Genomic DNA, 24,279 nt, shown 5'->3' with positions numbered 1-24,279 from the left:
GGGTCATGAACCCATTACACACATGTTTTGTATCGTCTTTTTACTGGACAAATATTGCAAGCAACTTGAGCAAATATGCTAGTCAATCACAATTAAATAATGATTTATCAATCTATTTTGAAATCAAGATAAAAATCTGTGTATGTATATATTTTATTTAATTAAAAATATTTTATGTTATCATGTGTTTTAGTTCTAAGTAAACTTTACTAAGAAAAAAATGTTATTAAAAATCTAACGACCATACCGTAGTCGATGAAGATGTTTACTCTTCGTCTGCTCCGCTATCGCTACTTAAATGACAAATGACAGCGTTGACATAATGACAAACGGCAAAATTATGCTAAACTTTTTGACAGCGGCCATGAAAGCAGTGCACACGATGAAGAGAGCAAGAGAGAAGGAGATAATTCAAGAAAGAGAGATTGAGCTGTTACCGAGTCCGGGTCCAACCCCGTTTCGATACATTTGATCCAGCTTCCAAGGTCCTCCGAAGTAGGCCACTGCCTGTGCGTATGTTTGCCCGATAGTGCTATGTGTGTGTGTGTGTGTTGTACTTGTTGGATCAACGCATGGGTCCCTGGTAGAAAGGAACCAAACCACGGCACGGAAGAGTTGTTTTGCTCTGTAATCTACCATGCAGCGTCTCGAGCAAATACGCTTCCCTTCACCGCCCCTCACAAGTTCCGAGTCAATAAGAACTTGATTTTCTGTTTCTCTTTGCTTTGCTGTCGCAATTTGATAGCAACAACAAAAAAAAAAAAAAAACTCACACACATCAAGCGTTTTTGCTGATCTTGTACACAGCCGCTTATCTTTCGAAAAAAAATAAAGCAAAATGAGCGGACGCTTCCCTTCGCTGTAATTCACCCAATTTCGGCATCTCGTTCCGTTCCGAGAAATAGTTCACAATAATAATATATCATTTTTCCCTCGCCTTCCCTTTCTCTCTCTCTCTCTCCCTTCTCCTCCGTACGTGGGACTCCTTTGGACTGTGTGAATCTATGTGTGTGTGGTGTGTGTGTGTGTCGAATTTGATGCAATAAGAGCACGAAAAAAGCGCCCGCTCACCAAATGGATGGAAAATGTTTCCAAGCATATGCGGATGGGTTCGCACGAAAACCGTCTGCATAAGCTACTCTCGAGCAACCCACAAATGCATGCAACCGAACATGGTTTTCTATGTGACTGTGTGTGTGTGTGTGTGTGTGTGTGTGTGTGTGTGTGTGTGTGTGTGTGTGTGTGTGTGTGTGTGTGTGTGTGTGTGTGTGTGTGTGTGTGTGTGTGTGTGTGTGTGTGTGTGTGTGTGTGTGTGTGTGTGTGTGTGTGTGTGTGTGTGTGTGTGTGTGTGTGTGTGTGTGTGTGTGTGTGTGTGTGTGTGTGTGTGTGTGTGTGTGTGTGTGTGTGTGTGTGTGTGTGTGTGTGTGTGTGTGTGTGTGTGTGTGTGTGTGTGTGTGTGTGTGTGTGTGTGTGTGTGTGTGTGTGTGTGTGTGTGTGTGTGTGTGTGTGTGTGTGTGTGTGTGTGTGTGTGTGTGTGTGTGTGTGTGTGTGTGTGTGTGTGTGTGTATGTGTGACTTTTCTACTTAAACCCCTCCTGCTTGCGCTTAGAAAGCAAGTCACCGGAGTTTTTCCACCAAGTAGTTTCACCAAACCATCATCATCATCATAATGTGACATTGGAAAATTGGAAAAACCTTCCGATTGATGGGAACAGACCGCCGTGTGCTATGCGTCAACATTAGCGTACGAGGGCAAATAGAGGGACGTATCTTTCGGGTGGTTTCGGGTTCACAGGGAACCAAGGTGAACGGGGAGAAGGAAACACTGAAGCCTTGCTTCATCCTTTGCGGCGCCCAGTCAACCGGAAAGAAGCCAAACCGAATTCGTCTCACGCTCGGTGCAACGAGTGTGTGTGTGTGTGAGTGCGCGCGTTTGCACAGGCGATGCACAGCCGGGCAAACATAAATGGGTGAATATGTCCTCCCAGAGATCGACGCAAACCTTAGCCAACGAAAATATATACAAAAAATAGTAATAAGAATATCAAATACACATCCCACATGTGGGACGCTAGCAGACACACACACACACACACACACACACGCAACCACACGATTTCAAAGCAGTTGTTGCTGATTTTTTGGTTGCTTCGTATTGCTGCGAACGACCGACCTTCCCCCTCTCCTCCCGGAAACGAGCAAGGAAGTTTGTGAAATCAAAATTCAAATTTAGTTTATGTTGTTTTTTTTTCTCTCTCTCTCTCTCTCTCTCCTTCTCCCGTTCCCTCTCTAGCTCTCTCAGTGACCCTCTCCGTGTATCATTTTCTTGCTTCAAGTGCTCGTGGCGCGTACAGTATTAGCCCATCAAAACAGACGGACATGTTCTGTTTGGTTAAGTGTGCTTTACCGCTTTCACCGAGCGGTCTTGGTGTGTACCTTACACTCTCTGCACTGTGGCAGCGGAAGAGCAAGTTGCAGTTGTGAAATGTGACATGTTTACTGCGCATTAATAAATATGATGTCTTCCGATTGGATGGAGCTTTAAGCGGAATCGGAAATGGGCGATTTAATTGATGGTTGACTGCGAGCGATTGAAGAAGCAGCATTTTTTTAATCTTTACCATTGCCATCTACATACCACCCCTGTACCCCCTTCAATTTCTCTGTCCGGTACAGCACGTCTGTAAGACGACCCTTTACAGAGCGCAGTGCCGGATCATAGCACCCCATCCTGTTTCATCCTGATGGCTTCCTGCATCGATAGGGCTGCATGTATGACGAAGCATGCTGGTGATATTGACAGTTTCCGGTTCGATTGCCATTTTGATGCGTTTTAAATTGGACACGCTACTGCAGTGGGAGGTTTGACATGCATGGCTTGTGAGTGACTTTTGCAAACGTTACGTGATATATTAAATGCTGGTGCAAGCATTATATTTAAAACGAGTTAAAACGAGTTGTGATAGGAAAATTTACAATTTACGTGATTTGAATACGCATTTTTAAGAAGCATTCGATGAAATTACCAAGCTTCGTAGCTGACACAATTGACGTCTGTATGACACTTTAGTTAAAGGCTGTCGAAGCTCAATAATTGGAAGTTTACAAGATGATATAATAGGTTACAAATGATATTTTAGGTTCTCTTTTGATTGTATATTTGTGTTATCATTATAACTGTATTTTTTGGAAACCCAATTACCGAACAATTAACAATGTGTGATAACATGTCTTATCTTTGATTTTTCTTTGCAGATTATAAAATAAAGCTTGTTTTATATTGTATAGAATAAAAGCTATAAGACTATGAAAAAAACACACCTACAGTTGGTCACTTGAAATCATTTGACTGTTCGAAACTCTTCTCTAGATAAACGTGCATTCGAATCATTGTACTTTCTTCCTTCCACCAAGCTCAACAATAACAAGAAAAGTTCTTTTCATTTCTAATGCAAAATCGATTATGTAACTTGTTTGCTGGATGAAAATAGTCCGGCATCATACAAGGCTCATAATTTATTCAACTTGTCTTGGCTGCATTATGCTATACCTGCACAACAACAAAAACTCACTCAAGCCTCTCTCTGGTCCTTACCATTCTCTTCCACTAGATCCTTTCCTCTCTTTCTCTTGCTCGTGCGCTCGCACCGGGTGACAATTATCAATTATAATTTATGCCGTGTGCTTATGCATGCGCTAGTTTTCTATCGCCTTCCAGCGTCAATATACTCACACCATTACTAATTTACCATGTGTTTGTGCTCTTGCTCTCTCTTTCCATGCCATTTCTTGTGTGCATCGTTGCAGGTAGGTAAACAATCCCGATCCGTTCCGGAAACTGGACGAACGAAGTAGCACGGAGGGGGTGTGTAAGTGCTTCAAGATATGGCTCACGGGACATACCATCTTATCACGCTTTTATTATTCGAAATCGAACCTCTACAGGAGGGGGGGGGGGGGAAGGTGAGAAGCAGGAAGCCAGGCGTAATAAAATATTCTACCCGTTTCAACCATCCTAACTCCCCCCTATAGCAAGCACAATTGAGATTGCACAAAATAATACCGTGTGACGATGGCGAGTGGAAGTGGGAGGAGTGGCCGTCCTGTCCAGTGTTCTTCAAAACATTGCAACACCGTGGTAAGAAGTTGGAACCGTACCGCGGGAAGTGGTTGCATCTTTTCGTTTCTTATTTTTCAAGAACGGCACAGGAACATGCTCAAGTGCCGTTTCGGGATGTGCCGGGGCCCGACCGATGTAGCCGACCCCGCACATAATGCTCCGGAACAATGTGTGGCTTTGTGTCTGGGTGTGTACGTGCTTGGTGTATGTGTGCACAGGTTGCTTTTTTTTTCTTCTTCCTCGTTGTTTGCCGTTTTCTATCGCTCATCTGACGCCCTTTTGGGAAAGGATGTACTCGAAGGGATACGCTCTTGAGGCACGATGCTACTTCCCTGGGTGTGTGTGTGTGTGTGTGTGTTTTTTTTGTGATGTTGTCAGGTTGCTCGTCTCACTCCAAAAAGCCTGGAAAGTGTTACCTAAGTTCACAGGTTTCAACGGAAGGGAAGTAACTGTTTCCGCTGACAATGATGATGATGACGATGGTGATGCTGATAATGATGGCGACGATGATGGTGATGATGATCAACTTTGAAACGTCGCTGTCTATGTCCGGAAGTGTCACCTATGATTTGATCTGCGAGCGAGCGGTGGAAGTGTGAAAACTTCCGACACTGGAGAAGCCCCATGCAACCGAGCGGTGGACGAAGATAGCAATTTATTCTTCAAAGCCTCCAACAGTGGCACACACACACACACACAGCGAAAAGAAGAAAAAAAGTCGTACAAGAATCCTAAGGCTGACCAAACCCCTCCACCCACCAGAACAGTTGCACCGCAGTAGCAAACGCAGTAGTTGTCCCTTGTCCCCCCCCCCCCCATCCCAGCAACGTTCACCCGAGTTGTCACTGTTTGGGCTGGCAATGGGCAAGTGAGATTGCACAAGAAAACAAGACTCAACTTTGCCCAACCGGTGGAACGGGGGGCGGATGTTGTATCCCCCCCCCCCCCCCCCCCCTGAAATGCTGCCTGCTATTCTGGAGCAATTTTCAACCGTTCCGTGTTCTGGGAGCTACAGCAAGTGCAAACGAAAACCCCCGAAAAAAAAACGCACCTACAAACACGCTGAGATACGTAGTCGGTGAAGTTCGAGGAAGGGTGATAGAGAAAAACAAAAAAAAAAACACTTCCTATCATCTCCCAAGCTTCGGGAGCCCATCGCAAACCCCATGCGCTGTACCAGTAATAAACGCTCGAACGGGAATTGGAAGTGACAGGAAAAGGAGCGCGGCTGTTGCAGCAGCATCGCGCCCCATGGTCCTTTCCAGTGCCGTGCCCGTGTACACTCTCGCCGGCATGCCGGCGCGCACCGTGCGCAGGAAAAAGCGCTTCACGTCGCTGCTACGAGAGCTGTCAATTAATTGAAGTGATTTATTATAAACTCTCACTGCTCTGCCATTTTTCCGTTTCATTTATCGGAACGTCGGGATCGGTTCGGGACCGGCCTCGTCGCTGCTGTCTGGTGGCTGTGGAGCGCCGTGCGAAAGATGGACGGAAAATTAGGAACAACACGGAGCAAAAAAAAAACCCCTCGGAAGAGAACACCCACACACACACAAGAGCCGTGCGAAGAAGCGATGGAACAACTTTCTTACATATTTCCGGGTGGACGCTTTAGTTGATGGGTGGGTGGGTAGAGGGGGTTCGAGATGAAGAATCCTCTTGTAGTCAGATACCGCGGGGGAAGGCGTACCTTCAATGTTGATTTCCATCACGGAAGCGTCACACGCTCTCGGCACACCAAAAATCATCGTTATTATCATCATTTAGTACGCCCGAGAATGGGAGAAATGGGGAGTAGCACTGGAACGGTGTGTGCGCCTTCCCACTTCCCCACTGAAAGCACTCCAGGCTATCATCATCATTTTGATCACGGAACACACCCTTTCGACCTTGCACACACTCGGGTGTTTGCGGCGGGTTGGACTTCACTCCCACGTCTAGAACATTTGATTGTGAGTAGTGATGGCCGAGCTGCCCAAAGTTACGTTACCTGCTTTTTGTTCTTTTGTGCCATGGTGACGTACCACTCGTTCGCTTGTGTTGAGTTTGCGTGTTTTTTTATCCTTGTGCCACTTGATGGACGATCTTTTCTTTTTTTTTGTTATAATGGGTGATGAAAGGGATGAGAAAGCAAACATAACCTCTACACCGGTGACACCGGTGGTCCTTTAATTAATCTCCTTCAATAATGATCTGAAGCTATCGCCATCAGCAGATGCTGCTGCTGTTGACCTCTCTCTGAATCAGGGGCAGAAAACAGAAGGCCTGCTTTGGCGATGCACGGCGTGTGGTGGGCTAGAGCGGTGGGGTCTTTGGTAGTATATCATCCTCGAAAGTCAGCTTCTTGTTGAAATCAAGAGGGGCTCTTTTCAAATACTTCATGAGCGCTATTTAATTAATCCTGCTGAACAAACTATGCCGCTATCGATTAGACCATATGATTTCTGAGAGTTTTATTAGGAATTCACACATGTGAAGCATAATACATAAAATAAGATAAAGTTCATTTAAAATTATTTTTTCAACCTTTAGTATAATTACGTATTTAGAACAGCGCGATGCCTGAGAGGACTCTTATTTAATGTAATGTAACGGCTTTTTCTACCTATTTCACAATCAAACAACAAGGTTTTCTAGTTATACAGGCTATGAGGCTTTTCTTCGTTGTAATAGAGTTATCTTCATCTAATCTGCAAGTCTCTCGAGACTTTTGGAATTGGAAATTCAAATAAGACAGTTTGGTAAGCGATTGAAGCGACAGAACTGAAAAGGGACGTTATAAAAGCATATGTTTTTAAAAATATGTTTGAATTGGAATTAGAAAGCAGAACATTAAACAACGAGTATACGAATCATAAGGTAGATCATTGAAGTTGATTTTTGATTCAACCTGTGAACAGAGCTAGTAGATCTGCTATATTTGGGGATGCTTGTATATTTTTTCTTTTATCTTTCATGCATTAGGAACCCAATCAATCTATTGGGATGTGAAATACCTATAATTTGATTTTAATCGTTGTTATGATCTTTATTAATATTTTTTCTATTATTTCTTTACCTCAAGACTTGCATCTAAGTGAATGAAACATAATAAAAGCTACAGTATCGGACAGAAAGATAGGGCATTGGGTTTTTAACGCACCGTGCACCCGTTGGGCCAAGTTTATGAGTGGTTTGTATGTGTTTGTGTTTGTGTGTGTGTGTATGTGTGTGTATGTGTGTGTGTGTGTATGTGTGTGTGCATGTGTGTGTGTGTGTGTGTGTGGATGTATGTTTGAATGTGTATTGATGTGTGTGTTTGTTTCACAAGTAGGTCGTTTCGGATAGATTTGTAAGTAGCTTTTTTGTGTTTTGGGTTAGGTTTTTGGTGTGATAAGCAGGACCACCGCCCTCGCGATCAGTGTGTTTTCGATATATTAACAATGTTACGGTCTTCTTTCGCCGTGGTCTTCTGAGGACGTCCGGTTGACTTGCGCGTTTCGGTTGTCCAAGCGCGTTTCAGTTGTCTAAGCACGTTTCGGTTGTCCGAAGCGCGTTTGCCACAAAAGTGCGCGATCGTTCCATTACGAACTCGATCCTTTTGCGCTTAATGCCAGCAGCAGCCATTCGCTTTTACATATGGCGCTGATAATCGGTACAACGTTTACCTCGACCCATTGTTACTAACATTGCTTGCTTGGACCGTCAAGAACGCGCTGGTTAAAAACTTGGACACGGCTGATCCCGTGCTCTGCCTGCGTTCTACTTCTATACGCGATGAATTACATCGTTGTCGAGCAGCGAAAACATCGCATGGATAAAAACTATCAACGAGTACGCGAGTAAGCGTCTTCCCTTCAAAATCGAGAACAGAATACTGCCGCGCTCATGAAACAAAACGCCCATTGAAAAGAACAACTGCGCGCCAGCTCAATGCACGCACAAAGTTTACCATTCGCACACAACGTGCAACGCAGAGATGCACGAAGGCCTTTCAATGGCGTGCACTGGAGAAACACCTGTGAGAGAATGCCGAGTTCATTGCTATTGTGCGCGTGTCCATTTTGCACCGGTGTCGCATTCACATTCATGAAACAGCACACCTGCGTTTTCGTCCGAGGAACAAGGGCTGCTGTCGATGCAAACTTTAGTTTTTATCCAAGTGTAAACGCACAATGTTTCACATGATATCACACATAATAAGAATAATTTCAACGCAATATGACATCATGGCAAGCTATGTTTTTCAGACACAAACCCGCGCACTTGCAAATACATATTAAAAAGCACACTCACTTTCTACTACTACACACACACACATGCACACACACACACACACACACACACACACACACACACACACACACACACACACACAAACACACACACACACACACACACTCACACACACACATACACACACACAAACACGAGTAACGTGGCAAAACAAGTGCACGGTGCATTGAAAGAAAAGGGTCCTATCTTAATGTCCGATACTGTATCCTAACCTATATTTTTGGGAATATTTTGTTGGAATTAAAATAATAACTAATAATATTACATTTAAAAATCATGAATTATAATCAATATTTAACTATTATTGTGACTTGTTTCGGTTAAATCCATAATAAACAAATGTTAAACAAACGATTGTTATGCTATATAAAAATTCAACGACAACTCAAACTATCGTAAGTCGAAATATTGTAATATTATTTTGACTGTTCTCCACCAAAACAGTCGTAAACCGTACAGATATAATTATTAAGTCATCACTCTCCCTTGGGCGATGGTCACCAATCCTCCAGACCGAAACGGAACGTGTAGCGTCTCCTGCAAACGGTAGTGACACCATTTCACATCAATTAAACACACTCGAATTTCCAACTCCCCGAGACGTGTATTCCGCTTTACAACCCGAAATCACGGGCAACAATCGTACACCGCCCGAAGAAGCAAATCCGTCGGCTGTCCCACTGGTACAGTTTAAATATTTATTTTACAAGCAAGCAAGCAAGCAAGCGACCAAGCAAAGTTGCTACCCCGTCGTTACCCAGCGGGCACTAGCCGGAAGGGCGTCTCGAGGTTTCACCAGAACCGCCCGCTTGATTTGGTAAAATAATTACAGAAAAGTTGACCTTAACATGCTACCCAGCATGTCTGTGTGTGTGTGTGTCGTGTTACCCTTCAGCGTGTAGTGGAGCGGATAGTTGTTGCTATATTGTTGTGAGCGCTGTCCCCACCATCTGTCCAACGGTCTGTCTCCGGTGTCCGTGCTCGATTTCCATGACCAGTTTGCCGGGCAGAGGTACAATTAGATCAATAAATCTCATCCTCGTGCCCTTTCGTCCTCGTCTCGAGCTGGCGTTTTCCCTTCGCTCTCCGGTGCACGCCGTAGCGATTGTCGTCCAATGTCAGTGTGGACTCTCCCGTGCCGTGCCTGCCAAACTTTACACACGCAAAGGCGTAGTCCCATTTCGGGCGTGTGATCCCCTATTTTCCGAACCGCCCGGAGGCGTAGCTGCTGGAGGCGTGGATTAGTGGAGTGAGCAACAGTGGAAGCGAGCGACGAGTTTGTGCAGCAGATGATCGTCCGCTTCCAGCCCACCAGCAGCCTTTGCCTTGTTTTGGTGGGGAGGGATGGTGTTGGGCGGGCTTACCAGCTTCAGTCGTAATGTGTCGGAGGCCTTAAAGAGGCAAGTTGCCGGAATAGTGCCGCAAGTCAAGCGACCGTTCCCTTCGAATGCAAACGAACCGAGAAGCACATTCACACGCGCGCAGAGGGCATGTGAAGTTGCCCAGTTTCGGGCCCCAAAATGCCTACACAAAGAGTGACTCCGTGCTCCGTGGGAAGGAAATGGGCCGAAGGCGGGAGGAAGGTCATCCCGATCCCGCACGAGCAAACGCACGCACCGCACATGCCATTTCGTTCGCAGTGACAAATGTAAATCACTTAACCATGTGACCCCCCGCTGTCCACGCGGGCGGTCCTACTTTCGACCAGGAGGGGGGGAGTGCGCGCACGCTATCCAAAACCGGGACCGGTGAACAATTGCTGTCCAACCAAAAATGGGGATAGGAAGGTGGGGCAAGTGAATTGAATGGAACGATTTTCCACCTATTTCGATGTTGAAATGCCTTCGCAAATGGGTTGCTCCAAAATTGCTCCGAAGCATTTCTGTCTCTTGCAAACAAATCGGGACCATTTGCTAGATTGAAGGTTTGTGCTGGAGATGTTTTAGGTCCAGTCTTTGGAGCTCAGGAATGCTCATCTTCAGTGCGTTGAGGCGCTATGGAAAGAGTTGCTATAAAATCATCCTCCACAACACGAGGCCATAATCGGAGCAGATAAAATTACTTTCAGCTGCAAAATTCCTTCTGAACGACAAACTCCTTGTAAGCTTCAATCGCTGAATCGGTCACCAGAAGTGTGTGATACGTACATGACGAGCGACATTTAAATCGTTGATCTATGTAATGGTCAATTGCGAAGCTCTGATGCGGATGTTTCGTGTTTTCGTTGCTGTGCCCTCACACTGCCGTCTCCACTCCTTGCTGAGCCACACCGCCTGCCAAACCACTGCTGTGAAATATTCGCGACAATTCACCCCGTAACTGTTATGGCGTATCAGTTCGATACAATTCAGTACAAGCGGCTGCACTCTCCCTCAAGCTGTCGCGCTCAGCTCTCAAGCAGCTGTTTGAGATGTTCTTTCGGGGCGAAAATTACTCACAGCCCGCTCGCTACACGCTGTGCCCAGGATCTCTTCCAACTGTTGACCTAGCAAGGACGTGTGTAGCATTTACGCGGCAAAGCAAGTGAAGCCAGTGGTCAATGTTTCGTCATCGCCTCTCTGACCGATGCTCCAAGCGTCTGGACGTGTGTGTGTGTGTGTTTGGTGTGCTTGAAACGAATTATAACAACCCCTGCCATGCCCTCCGGAGACTCTCCCGGCTTGAGTGGATTGACCATTTATGTACGCTGACGTTGGCACTCGGCACAACTACCCCTCTGCTGGAGTTACTTGAAACCCAGTCCTTCATGGGCGAACGAAGCTGGCAGCGGTCGAACCCCGAAAGAGTTGGACTCAGCGCAAGAGCAAGCGAGCGAACGAGCTGCGATTGTCATGTTTGTCCATTTTATGTGTGCCATGCAAAATGCACAAATTGTGCAGTGCTGTGCATTCGCATGCAAAATCCCTTTTCCCCTGCCCTCGCGCCCGCTCCCAACCGTGGGGCCCAACGGTCGGGCAATCCTGTTACAGGACGCTTTTGGCTCTGTGTCTGATGTGCCTTTTCGCAAATGCGATTCATTTCGGTCTGGCCATTGCTGTGCGCGGGCCAGCATCGAATGAACATGTGAGGTTGCTCTCCCTCACGCCGACTGTGCCATAAATGGTGCGTACAAAGAAAGAGAGAGAGAGAGAGAGAGAGTGAGAGAGTGAGAGAAAGAGTGAAAGAGAGTGGGTAAACCCGGTCCAGCTGTGGACCTCAATCGGTTTGCGAAAGCCCCGGTATTGCAATGAGTGCCGGGAGCCGTCACGAGTAGAGGCGGCGCAAGATACAATTGTTACACACCAACCTACGGCTCCTTTTACCCCAGTGGACACACACACACACACAGACTCACGATGTCAAACATCGCGTCCATGTATCATGCTTATGCACACGACATTCGACTGCACGCTCTTCTCGGCGGACGACCCCGTGAATGGTGATGGCGTTACCGACTTTACGAAAACACAACCCGGTTCGGTCGCTTCTGCCACCGGTCTTTGCCATTTGCAGATGATGGAAAGGTTTCGCTGCAACCTACCTCTCCCCCCCCCCCCCCCAACTGCCTCCCCGCCGGTTACAGGAAGCGTTGGCCGAGGACGAACGACGGCTGCAGGTTACATCGTTTCATTCAGGACAATTTAATTGTAATAACGTTTCATAAACATGTAATTGTAATGGGATTATAATGCAACCCCCCATTACCACCCTCCATTGTTTCTGACGATGTGGTCAATTTAGTCTGCACTTTGACGGTAGCCATTTTTGCAGCCTTGCCCGCCTTGCATGCTGAGATCCGCATCATGCTGTGCTTTTGCAATGGTTTGATTTTCTGATGCCATGGTGTGTTTTTTTACCCCCAGTTTGCCGAACGGGATGGGTTTTATGATACATTGTGGCAATTATTTATGTCGCACGCCGTAGCTTTTCCGAACGAGCACAGAACGCGGGTAGGTTATGTGTTGCATTTTTGTTAACGCACGCTTACACATCCCAGTACACGCCTTGGTGCGTGTGCGGTGCAAATATTGAAGGGAGTTTTATTTGAAAAAATTAACTATTTGCTGCTTTGTTTCGTGTCCATTACATGTGGCGTGGAGGGGGAGGTGCTATTGATTCGATTAAGCATAATAGATGGTGTAACAATGGGCAAAAATGAGTACAGTAATAAATGAGTGTGGTTTAGACACTTCTGCAGGGCGTGTAAAATGAATAATTATTGTTGGTGTGAGCAGATATGCTACCGTACGCAAACGCTGGGTAAAGTTAGTAGGTGCAGGACAATGGGTGCTTATTAATTGTTGCATAGGCTTCTGTGGAACGAGCAACAGTGTGAAGTGCTATAATATGCGTGCTTATAGTGTAATATTGATTATCAATAATCGTTTAAAACTGAAGCATTGATTTTAAATCATGGAGGACACTTTGCTAATCACTATAAAAGGTATAATATAGCTCCTGAATAAAAAAAAGGTAGAATATGGGGGCAACCATTTGGACATAAATTAATTTATTTCAGAGGATATTTTAACTGAATATTATCAAATAAATTTGATTCAACCAACCATCGCTTGATGCGTAATTTGAAGCTTAGCCAAGTAATTTTTTTTTTATTTTTATTGAGCTGTTTATAACTAAAATCAACAAAACATCTCTTTTTTTTTAAATTAAGATTTCTGCTCCAATTCAGCATTTCTTTTTTGTAATACAAAATGTTGTAATGCCTATAATATGTTTCTATTCAAGCCATTATAATTTACGACATCATATTCCTGATTATTTCTGGCCATTCTATTGTCGTTTTTAAAATGAATCTATCATGCAGCATTCAGGGTTGATTCCGTGGTACAGTCGTCAACTCGAACGACTCAATAACATACCCGTCATTGGGTTCAAGCCTATAATTGACCGTTCCCCCGTAGCAAGGAATATTTGACTATCTGGCTGCGTGGTAATGAATAAAGCTTCGAAAGCCTGAATAGGCCGGCATGTCCGCGTAGGATGTTACGCCAAATAGAAGAACAAGCACTCCAGTATGCACTTAGTTGACCTTGACCATCACTGTTTTTACATAGTAGACCGAGAATTTTTGATGAATGATTGCCTGTTTTTATAAATCATATCAGAAATCATTTTGACTTTTCACGAAGCATGAATCAGAATGTTTCAACACATTGCAAAGTATATTTTGTTGAGCAAATGTACACACTGATTTAAAAACTAAATAATATAATAATATAACTAAAGCAACAAAATATTTAAAAAAAATAATTAAAAAACTCGGGGTGATTAATCTTGTTCGCTTCATTTAAAGCTTTATTTCTTTATTTTTCATAAAGCTAAATTCACTACAATTTATTTACTGGATACAATTGATTTAAATTGTATATCCAACAATTCAACGGAAAAACACAATTTAGGAATGAATAATGCAACATTTATTATTTGAAGAAAAATCTAGACGTGCCTTTCATATGTTATGAAAACTATTACAATGTAATTTTTTTTGTAGTATACAGAGTTTCCCACGAAGCAATTAAAAATCTAGGAGAAATCCTGTATCAATTATCAAATTCCACGTATCCGTTGATTGTTTAACACAAACCAGCATTCACTTATGGACCACCCTTAAAAGAAAGTTAACCTTTCGTCATACGTGCATCAATTTGGATCATTGGTATCATCAGATTTATAACCCGTTTCGAGGATTAAAAGATACTTCTCTTTTCCTTATAGTGTGCTATGTGGAGTATACTGCTTTTTCTTTGCTGCTTGCCTCACCCACCTTTCAGGCAAACAAACATACCAAAAACCCTTTTCCCACGGCAGCAACGACATTGAAAATGTGCACGCGTGCTACGACGCAATTCCAAACCAGCAACCCATCATCATCATCATCATCATATTCATCCTGCTAATACTTCAAGCTCCTGTTCCATCCTGTCCTCACCCAGTCTTATCTATCCAGCCTTTCTATTCCGATTTTCCCATTTCGCATCAGCAGTGCAATTCAAAATGGGCATTTTTTCCTTTTGCATCAATACCACCCCCCCCCCTCCCCCGCCCCTTGTATATGCACACGCAATGTACCCCACCTTTCCGCCCATCCACCCCAGCAGGCGCATAGCAAAAACACATACCGGAAGCCGTGTAACATACTCTCGGGCTCTAGATTTGCAGCGGAGAAAACAGCCGCTTGTGTGTGTTTGTGTGTGTGTGTGTGTGTGTGGATGTGTGCCGCACACGTGCGAGAGTGTGTTTGCTACATTCCTGAAGCTTTTACAATCAGCTTTGCAATTTCGGGTTGAACTTTTCTCACCTGCACCAGGGGGAACATTCTGAACCGTGGCCGGAGGAGCGTACATTCGGTCGCACCGTTCACTCCGGCACCGTGCACACCGGTGTGGGGTTGTGCTTTCGTGCGATGGGCTTTGCGAAACAGGGCCAGCTTCGCCGGGGGAAATCACGTGGAAAAGCTACTTAAGAACGGTGAACGTTTGGCGAGAAGAGCGTGCGAGAAGAGTGCTGCCTGCGTGTCCTGGCGATAAGGATAACGGCTGCTACTGCCACACGCTCGCTAGCCTGGGTGCGAGCGAGAGCTAGCCGGTTGCGGCGGTGCCGTCCAACGGTGCCGTCCGACGGTGCCGACCGACGGTACCGACGGCGCCGGTTGGCAGGTCCGGTTGTCTCGCTCACACGCCCTGCCGCCTGTAAAGGAGGGCGAGTGGTGTGTGTGTGTGCTTGTGCGTCCGGCGCGTTACTTGTGTTGGGGCGAACGCGTACCGGTACTCGGTCAGCCGTGTGTACGCGTGCGTACTACTGTGTGGGTGTATGTGTGTGGGTGGGTTGTGTATGTGTATGTTCGTTTGGGGAGGGAAAAAAGAAACTCCAGGAAAATCGAGCAAACCTTCACTTACAAATCGTCTTCGAAGGGATGGCACTTACATTCCATCGCCTGACTGTACGGGAAGGTTTTGTGTAATTTTGTTTTTAGCATTTTATTTTTACTATTACTTATCCTTTTCGATTGAAGCAAAGAACTATTTATGAAATATTTATTTAAATATGCAAGTAATTGTTTAATATCTCACAACAAAAATCATTTCTTCCAATTACACCGCCGTTGTAGTGGATTTTCCTTTTCCCCTTGCAAGCAAAATAAAAAAGGTAGCTTTCCTCACGTGCTTGAACGCACCCTCGCCCCCCGCTTCCGCCACTCAACGCCCTTCCATTCCCGTTCGCATCGAGGCAGCAGGAATCACAGGACCACCGTTCAACAGAGTGCGTGATTTTACTGCGTCGTCGGCCGAACCCGAACACAGCCCACCCTTTCTGACGGTGTGCGCGCTGCTACCGTCGGCCAAACTCCCGCAGGGGAAAATTGCGTACCGGTTCCCCTCGGGAAGGGGGGGGGGGAGCGGTGGGTGTGGGATGCGTACGTTCCGACGTCCGTATTGGTGACGGATCAGGTTTGGTTGGACCGAGAGCCGACAGTAGTAAAGAGCAGTCCCTGTGCTTTAATTCCTGTGCCAGTTTGCTTTCTGGTTGTTTGAGGTTGGTTCGGATTGGAAATGTAAGGATGAGGTAGATTGGCCGCGCACACATTGGTCTGTCTGGCTAAAAGATCTGGTTTGTTTAATTTTTATTTGCGTTTCAAAGCAGGAACAACGTACGATGTGATACAAAGCATTACGTTACGCGAAAAACAGTTCAGTTTGCTTGAAACAACCATCCATAAACAGCATCTTCGAACTGAACACACCATTTACAACGTCACTTTGTATCATACGCAGCACAAACAACTCACTCGCCGTCACAAAACTCTTCCTTAGTGTCTGCCTTTCTGCTCAACTGTTTCGGTGCCAAAAACAGCCTATTAGAAGCAACAAACATCACTGGCCAGATTCTGCCTGTCTCCCCCCCACAAAAAGCGGTGCCGCAGCAAAAACGCGTGTAACAAATCTGACTCGCGGGCTGTCCATGCGCCCATCCACATCCCGGTACGGCACACTCTAGCTGGCCAACTTGTGCCCGCTCGAACGCGTCTTGGCTGTACGCGCGGATCGTGTGTGTGTTTTCCCTTCGGCCGCGGTTCGCTAGTTGTCTCGCTTCAGCAAACACGCGCCGTCCCATTGGGTGGTGAATTTGGTGCTGCCGTTCGGTACAAAAAAAAAGGAAAACCTCTAAAGCGAATGGGAAAAACTCACCACCGCAACATTCGAACATCCGACGTTCTCACCACGCTTTCGAACTTCGAAAGACTGCACACTGTTCGGGTATCGGTAAAAGGAGAAAAGGGGAAGCAGGGCCCGGACGGTTGTGCACCTGCTCGGCTTTTTCCCATCGACTGCCTTTTCCTCCACCCCTCACTCTCTAGCTCGCCCAGGACGCAGTGTTCCCTTTTCCCATCCCGGTTTTTTTTTTGTTGGTTCGTTCCCTCAAGTGGCAGCTTCGGGCCTGTACGCTTCGTGCCCAGTTCGTCCAAGCAGCAGCAGCAGCAACGGAACTTCGGGCCGGGTTGGGACGCGATTCGGGCCGTGTTCGGAGTTCGGGCTCACGGGCGCTTCGGCTCAACCAATACGAACGCACGCCCAGCGGGAGCGGGGGTGGTCGTCCCGAAAAACCCGAACACGCTCTCTCCCCCGGGGGGAGGTCGAGCACCGGAAGGTACGGGCGGCGGAACGCAATGGTACGTGGAAAGGATCCTCAGGCTGTGTTTGTGTGTGTGTGTGTCCTGGTCGTCGTGCCGCGCGTGCTGTGCACCGGAGAGCGCGGGTTCGTACGCCGGAGACCCCACTTTTGCTAGTTGCTACCCTTATATTGTGGTGGGCCCTGCCCGGAACAGTTAGTACGCATCGTATCCTCCTCATTCGCTGTCTAGCGCTAGTCGAGTTTACGTCGATTAACCGTCCCCGTCGTTGTTTGTTGATTTTATTGAGCCACCTACAGGCCATACAGGCGAATCAAAACGGAAAAGTAAAGAGTGACGACACTAAGGAGAAAGAGAGAGAGAGAGAGAGTGCAGCAAAAAAAGGAAGCAAATCCCCTCGTTAATCCAACTGCCCGCGGAAACCGCGGGTGTCTAGTGTACGCAATTACGTTTTACGTGCCCAAAAAAGCCAACCGCAACCGAACAAGCAGTCGAAACGTTACTAAACTTCGCGCGTTCTTAAACACGTACAGGTTCCAACCGTCGCCCACTGGCATGTGCGGCAGTTAACTTCGGCAGCTCACACCGTAACGCATTGGGCTGGAAATGATTAGAATGTGCAAATGCTACCGGATTTTCGAGCAGTTTCGGGTGGAGTGAATAGTTGACCAGTAGTGCCGGTGTGGAGGAATTTTAGTTTTTTTTCCCTAGCAGGAAAATTCCATCCCCAATACCTTCGACAGTACGGTGGTTAAAGTGTTGCCGTTGTGAGGCGAGAGCGTGTGTGTGTACTGTGGTTTTGAGATGAGCGGTGTTACTGTTAGTGGAATCAGTTCCAAGATAGGTTGTTGACGATTTATGGCTGAAGATGGGATACGAAAACAACAAACTGGCAATGATTTCACCGTAAAGACAGCCTTTAATAAATAATACAGCTCAATATATAAGCACGCTTCTGGAGTAGGAGGAACATTAGCAAAAGTTCAACTTCACCACTAAAGAGCGTTCACAACAGCAGTACGGCCCCCAAAATAAATCTTGCAACGGTTTCGCCAAGCAATCATCTTTCGCTCGACAGTTCCGGGAAAGTGAACATTCTTTTCCTACCCACCCACGCATAAATTGGACCCGTTTCGTCAAAACCGAATTAAACAAACCGAGCGGCAGCAGCAAGCAGCAGCAGCAGCCGAAGCTGCCAAGAGGCTCGTTGAAAGATCAACCAATCTACGGACAGACTTGCCTGTGTGTGCGGCGGCCGTGCTGCGCGGAGCAAAAACCACTGATTGCCTGTTTTCTCTCCCTCCGATCCGGTTCGTTAGCAAGTGAGCTGCGTTTGGGTTGGTTTTGCGTGAGGTGGTTGTTTTTTTTTTTTTTTGGCCAGAGAAAAAAAAACGATATTAGTGAAAATGGGAAAATTTTGCTCACAAAAATCGCACCACCACTTTACACCCGCGAAGTAGTTGAGTTAGCGAATCGCAAATCCCTCGCCTGCTTCGGTTGCATGCCGGTAGCTTTAACGCAGCTCGGTTTTCAGGCAGCGCCGACTGCGCTTTTGAACCGACCCAGGAATTGAAGTCTCCGTTACACATTAAAGCTGCGTCGCAGCGTCGCCTGCGATGCCAAACAGCAGAGTGTGCTGTAGAGTGAAATGAAGTGTGGAGCTAAGCGTTTGACAAGCAATCGTTTCGCTCTTTTTCGATATCTCTCTCTCTCTCTATCGCTCCCTCTCTTGCTGGTGGTTGTAATGAAGGACTTTGTTGGGCGTAAAATATGATTGAAAATAGTTTTTTTTTCCTTAGAACTTTATTTATTAAATGAGGAAAAACCGCTGTAGAAAAGAGCTAGGCGCCTCCATTAATGTCAAGAGCTGATATTAAAATTCAACAAACAATTAAATTTCTTTTTCGTGGCCTTTGAAAGACTTCTCAAAGAAGTCTGATGTCTCCTTTTTTAAAATGAAAAAAAAAAAATTTTTTTGCGGCCATAGCCATATTAATATTTATTATTTCATCATAATATTTCCACCATTTGTTTTTCTTTCCTAGTATTTAGCTAAAAGTAGTCACCGTGACACGTACAAGCTAAACCAACCACAAAAGAAAAGGCAAAAATTAGTTAAACCAAAGCAAACAAGTAGTTTGACACAGTTTTCCTCGCGGGAGGAAAAAGGAAACGCGTAGCTAAAAGCAGTGCAGAGCAAACGCGTCCAAAGTGCCGAGTCTCTTGTTCGTCTCGTGCAAACGCAAATCGTAACCAGCCCGGTTTGGCACGACGAATCTGCTGCAGTTAAAGTTGTTTAAAGTTTACAAATCGGTGTATAGTGTGTGTGCGTGTGTTTGTGTGCCCCATTCGATTGCCTCATCTTGCCCGCCCGCCCTCCCACCACGCTGCCCGGTTCCGGTCTCGGTTGTTTGAGTGTGGTATTGTTTCGACAACACGAATAGAAGCGAAAAAGTGAAGTTAATAACGCGCGCGCGTATAGCTTTTCGAGTAAAAAAAAAAAGCACCCAAAAAGGCAGGGCTAAACGGGTTCGAAAATAGGCGAAAGAGTAAGCAAAAGAAGTAAAGCAAGTAAGCGCACAAGGTGTTTGTGTTGTTCTGTGTGTGAGCCTCTTCTTTCGCTTCGCATTTGTCTTGCTGGCCGGCAGTTTGTGGCAAGCGTCACAGCGAGCAAATTTATAAAACAACACCAAACCGTACAAAAAAAATCTATCCCATCTGTTACCTACCGAGGTATCGGGAAAAGGAAGAAGCAACAAAAAAAAACAACAACACCACGACCACCAGCATCAGTTTCGCGAGTGTTCGCGTGTGTACAAGCGCGCTCTCGTGCGTGTGTGTGTGTGAGCGAGTGTGTTTATCTGTGTTTGTGTGACGGCTGGTGCGACCCGAGTAGTCCCGTGTGTGCGACGGCCGAGGTTTTGCAAGGGCAAGGAAACCTGTTTTTTCGAGGAACGACCCCGGTACGACGCAAACGGCCTCAAGATTTTCCCGTCCACAATTAAGGAAATAACGGCGCCAGTAAACTACTACCTAGCGAAAAAAGTCATTGTAAGTGTGAACACAGAACCAATCTTTTTGTACCCGGGTACACGGGAGCGAGAGGAAGGGTTTCCCGAGTTCCCGCTTTTAGCACTGCCGATTGCAGTTGTACAGAAAAACATGCAAAAAAAAAAAAAACACACAACGCATTTCGCTTCCTTCCTTGCACCAAAGTGTCAAACTTTCGCTTTTGTGACGTCTTGTTTTTTTGTGTGTCCTTGTTTTCGGGTTTCCATTTTTTTTTATCCTCACCAACCCACCATTACTGCAGTAATTTCTACTGCATTTCTGTTCCCATCTTGATGTACGCGAATGTGCCACAGCAAGCGCCTGCAAGAGTGTCTTTATTCGTATTTTCTTTTTTGCTTTGATAAGTCTGTTTTACATCTACACTTTTTACATTCTGTGTGTTCAATGTTTTGAATATTTTCCAATGTTTCGCTCTCTGTTGGTATTTTATATGAAGGTAATTCAAATTTAAAAATGAAAATAATTTCGACTGAATCTACTATTGAATTTGTTTTTTTAATATATCTCAAAAAACACACTTACTACAAACGTACCTTAAACAATATCCCTCACCAAAGCCTTGCCAACTTCGTTTACTCTCGCAATCGAGACGCGACTACCTGGGAGCAACATCTTGAGGCAGCTTTTTTTTTTTGTTACTATTTTTTGAGTGAGTTTTCACCTCAGTCCACCTTGGCGAAGGCCACGTGAGAAATGTGGGCGACATTTTTCAAGCGACGAACTTGCCGACGAACGTCCCGAAAAAATGGCACCCATGGATTAAAGCTGTGTGTAGCGCAGACCCATCCTACAAGCACACCTTCTGCTGCTGTGCTGCATACCAAGAGCAAGAAAAATCAACCAAAAAAAAACAAGCTACCGGAAAATGCTCCTGAAAATACTTCTTCGTCTTGGGCGGGCGCCTTGAAGATACGGCCTAGCCTTGGCATCCTGGTCGCGCTCAGTGGGAGGGAACAGTGGAAGAGAGCTCACCGTGCTTTGAACCGGTGGCACAAGAAGACGTAACACAAGTGTGTGTGTGTGTGCAGTAACGAACGCGAAGTATAACGAACGCCCCGGAATGACGGTGACATTTCCGTTTCCCTTGTTGCCGCAAGGTTTCCGCCGTCGTTTCCGCCAAACCGTCCCAAACGGTTCGGTGCGGATGGTGGCGAAAAGCCCTGCTGTAAAATGTCCCTTCTTTTTCTCGATGAATGCGGCCGGGGTGTATGTGTTTGAGTGGGTTGCAGCCGCGCAGTGACTGTTGAAGTGACTGTGTTGTGTGCACGCTGCTCGATGAACCAGAAAGCAACCGACCGGCGAGTGGGGTGGCGGGAAAGTCCAGCGCCGCCACCCGTCCAACACACGGCCGACACACAACACAATAGAGCGCGGGAGAGCAGTTTGCCCGTGCTTGCTGTGTAGCTTGCCTCCTACCGCGCTTCGCATTAAATCTTTGCATCGGGGGGGGGGGGGGGGGGGGGCACCCGCCGAAGTGGCAACGGGGTAGGCTTCTTTACACTCGAATTTTACGAATTTCTTTGCCACATTTTAAGGAGCACCATCATTTGTCTGGGGGGTTTGTTTGTGTGCATTTGCTTTTCCTTTTTTTTTTTTTGCTTGTTCGGGTGTGTGGCTGTATTTGTTAGCCGAAAAAACAGGAGGGTTTGGAAAATATTTTTCCTCAGCTGCTTTAAAGCGCGGGGTAACATTTGGTTTCGGCGGGCGGCGGCCGTGCGCTACAGCTTTCATCAAGAGTTTTGTGTCCGCCGCTTCGCAAAACTGTGACCAGGTCGGGTTCGTATACGGTTATTTCGAGTTACTGCGAGGAAAAACATGTAGGCAAGAGCGATGCGGAATTATGCAAGTAAAAAAAAAAAACAAACCAAAAAATCAGATAAAACTTTATGAGCTAAATGATCGTAAAAAATATTTCTTTATTTTGCTGTACACTGTTCGTTTCGAGCTCTCCGCACGGAAATGGAGGTTTTTTGGGTGGTCATTTGTTTTTGCTGTTGTTGGTGGTGGTCTAAAGCACACTCCGTTATCGATGCAGGGACAGACGAAAATATTCGAACGACAAACGCACTCCGGGAACCGTGTAGTGGTGTGCAATGAAACGCCCACGACAGAAAAAAGAAGAGGTTATATTCCAAGTTGTTCACCAGCAAAAGTACCGACTGGCCCAACGACATCTTCATAACTTTACGGTTACGGGGTCGGTCGCATCGTGGCCTGGTAAGGGGCAAACCCAAACCTTAAAACTGTTTAACAACGTTTGCTCGGGCAAGCTGATGCCCAAGCGATTGATTTTCTGCGTGGAAGTGCGATTACGCATTTTCAAGGCCACCGGAATGACCCTCCATCGAAATGCTCCGAACGACGACGACGACGACGACGGGTTGATGTAAAAGTTGGGACGAAAAACTTTTTTTTTCCCTCCACTCAGCAGTGGCATTTTATCCCTTACCCGTGCTGTGCGCTGTTATTGTGTGTCTGTGCGATGCTAAAGTGATTTTTCTTCACTTCTAGTCGGGTTGCGGTGTAGTGTAGAATATGGGAAGCTGCAACTCCGTGAGTTCGATCCCGGGTTGCTGAACCCTAAGGTTGTGGATAAAGGAAGCACCAAGCAGGCAGTCGCCCCAAAATGGAAAAGAAAAAGGCGCGAATAAATTACGGTTCCGAGGGCCGAAGGGTGCTGCTGTTTTGTTCTAGTGCGGCCAACCGGTGGCCATTTTCTGATCGGATCAGACTGTGATTAATATCGCTTTTATTTTTGGGCAAGTGAAATGCAAAAAAAATAATTAAAAAAATCAATGAAAACTTTTGCAAACAGAACGATCAAGCTTCTTGAAAAACAAACAAAAAACATCACAATGGCTTAAAACACCATTGCACAATATTTCAAAGTAGATTTTTTTCGCAATTTCGTTGCTGCCGTCTCGGCGAGAAAAAAAATATAGAGAGGAAGCAAAAACACAAACTTTACAAACATCGGTGTGCAGGTAGAGGAACCAGGGGTGTTGAAAAATCGGCAACGGTAGCTCCGAAAAACCTTTCGCCCACGATACAAACCAGTCCGGAAATGACCTTTCAACCCCGATGCTGAACCCGCCGGGTGGTGTTGGGACGCTGGTCGCCCGTCAACCTTCGAGGGTTGGGATTTTGGTTGCTATCGTTCCGTGGCGTCTAGGTTGGTGTTCCTGTTTTCCCTAGATTTACACATCCAACAACAGTTCGAAAGCAAAACATACACAACAAACACATCCTTTGCTGGAGCATGTACCACTAGAGGGGCAGTGTCTGAAACATGCCAAAAAAATACGTGCGATGTTTGATGGTCAAACGGGGCACACCTTTAGAGCGCTTAGAAACGGACAAACAAACACACGTTTAGTAACTGCAACACAAAGACACGAAGGGGTTGGCAATCGCGAAGCATTTTCCGTCTCGGAAACGTCTCCACCGCGGGTTCAGGATCGGAGCGGACTGTTCCAAAACCAGCCCAGACGCAAAGCAAAGGCACTCGAACGGGAAAAGAGAAATGGTTCTTTTCCGCCTTTCGCTATCGTTCCTGTTGGCACTCTGTTTTTTTTTGTTGGAACGCCACCAAACGCTACTAACTACGGCAACTCGCTTTAAATACGAGTAGCAAGCAAGCTTGTTTTTCTCTCTCTTGACTTTCCTGCAACTGCAGCCTTCCTATTTACTTCCAGCTGATCAGTCATTCCGTAATCGGTCCGCCAATCGGCCAACGAGACGGCGCCATTCTTTGCATCCCGGGAATAACGTTCCTTTGCCCCGCAGAGGAGCGCAAGAACTGTGTCTTACTGTGTTTTTCTCGCCCTCCCCGCTATGTCACCTTGGAAGCACAACACAAAGTTACATCACAAAATGGCTTAAACTGTCCGGTTTTTCGGTAAAAAGCTTGTGAGGCAAAAAAAAAACAAAAACGCACAAAAACATTCAAGACGAAAACTTCTTCGACCAGTGGGACCAACCGGGGGAATTCGATCGTCTGAGAGTGATATCAATTTTAGCCATTCCCCGAGCACGGCCATCTTCAACAAACTTCTGCCAAGCAGCTCTACAATGTGTGTGTGTGTGTTTTGTTTTTGTTGGACCACCAACACCACTTCAAGATCTGCCCCGAGAAGAAGTTTGTGCCGTCGGAATCTACCACCAAGATGCGCGTCCCCCACCAG

At 46.1% G+C, this 24,279-nt stretch overlaps 1 protein-coding gene across 11 annotated transcripts in view; it reads left to right on the top strand.

The window, feature by feature from the left end:
• LOC120949094 (RNA-binding protein Musashi homolog Rbp6) overlaps positions 1 to 24,279 on the top strand; it is a 582,997-nt gene that overhangs the window by 291,546 nt on the left and 267,172 nt on the right. Inside the window, exon 1 of one of the 11 annotated variants that reach the window (XM_040366104.2) lies at positions 19,534 to 20,074. The exons of 9 other annotated variants lie outside the window; for them this stretch is intronic. The gene's annotated coding sequence lies outside the window, so the exon portion shown is untranslated. Of the gene's footprint in view, positions 1 to 19,533; positions 20,075 to 24,279 lie in introns of those variants that run through there. One more of the 11 variants, XM_040366105.2, reaches the window with a different exon arrangement.

Source organism: Anopheles coluzzii, chromosome 2 (genome assembly GCF_943734685.1).
Source record: "Anopheles coluzzii chromosome 2, AcolN3, whole genome shotgun sequence".
Lineage (NCBI taxonomy): Eukaryota > Metazoa > Arthropoda > Insecta > Diptera > Culicidae > Anopheles > Anopheles coluzzii.
The sequence above is the reverse complement of the archived record's forward strand: the minus strand, read 5'-3'. Positions and strand labels throughout refer to the sequence as shown.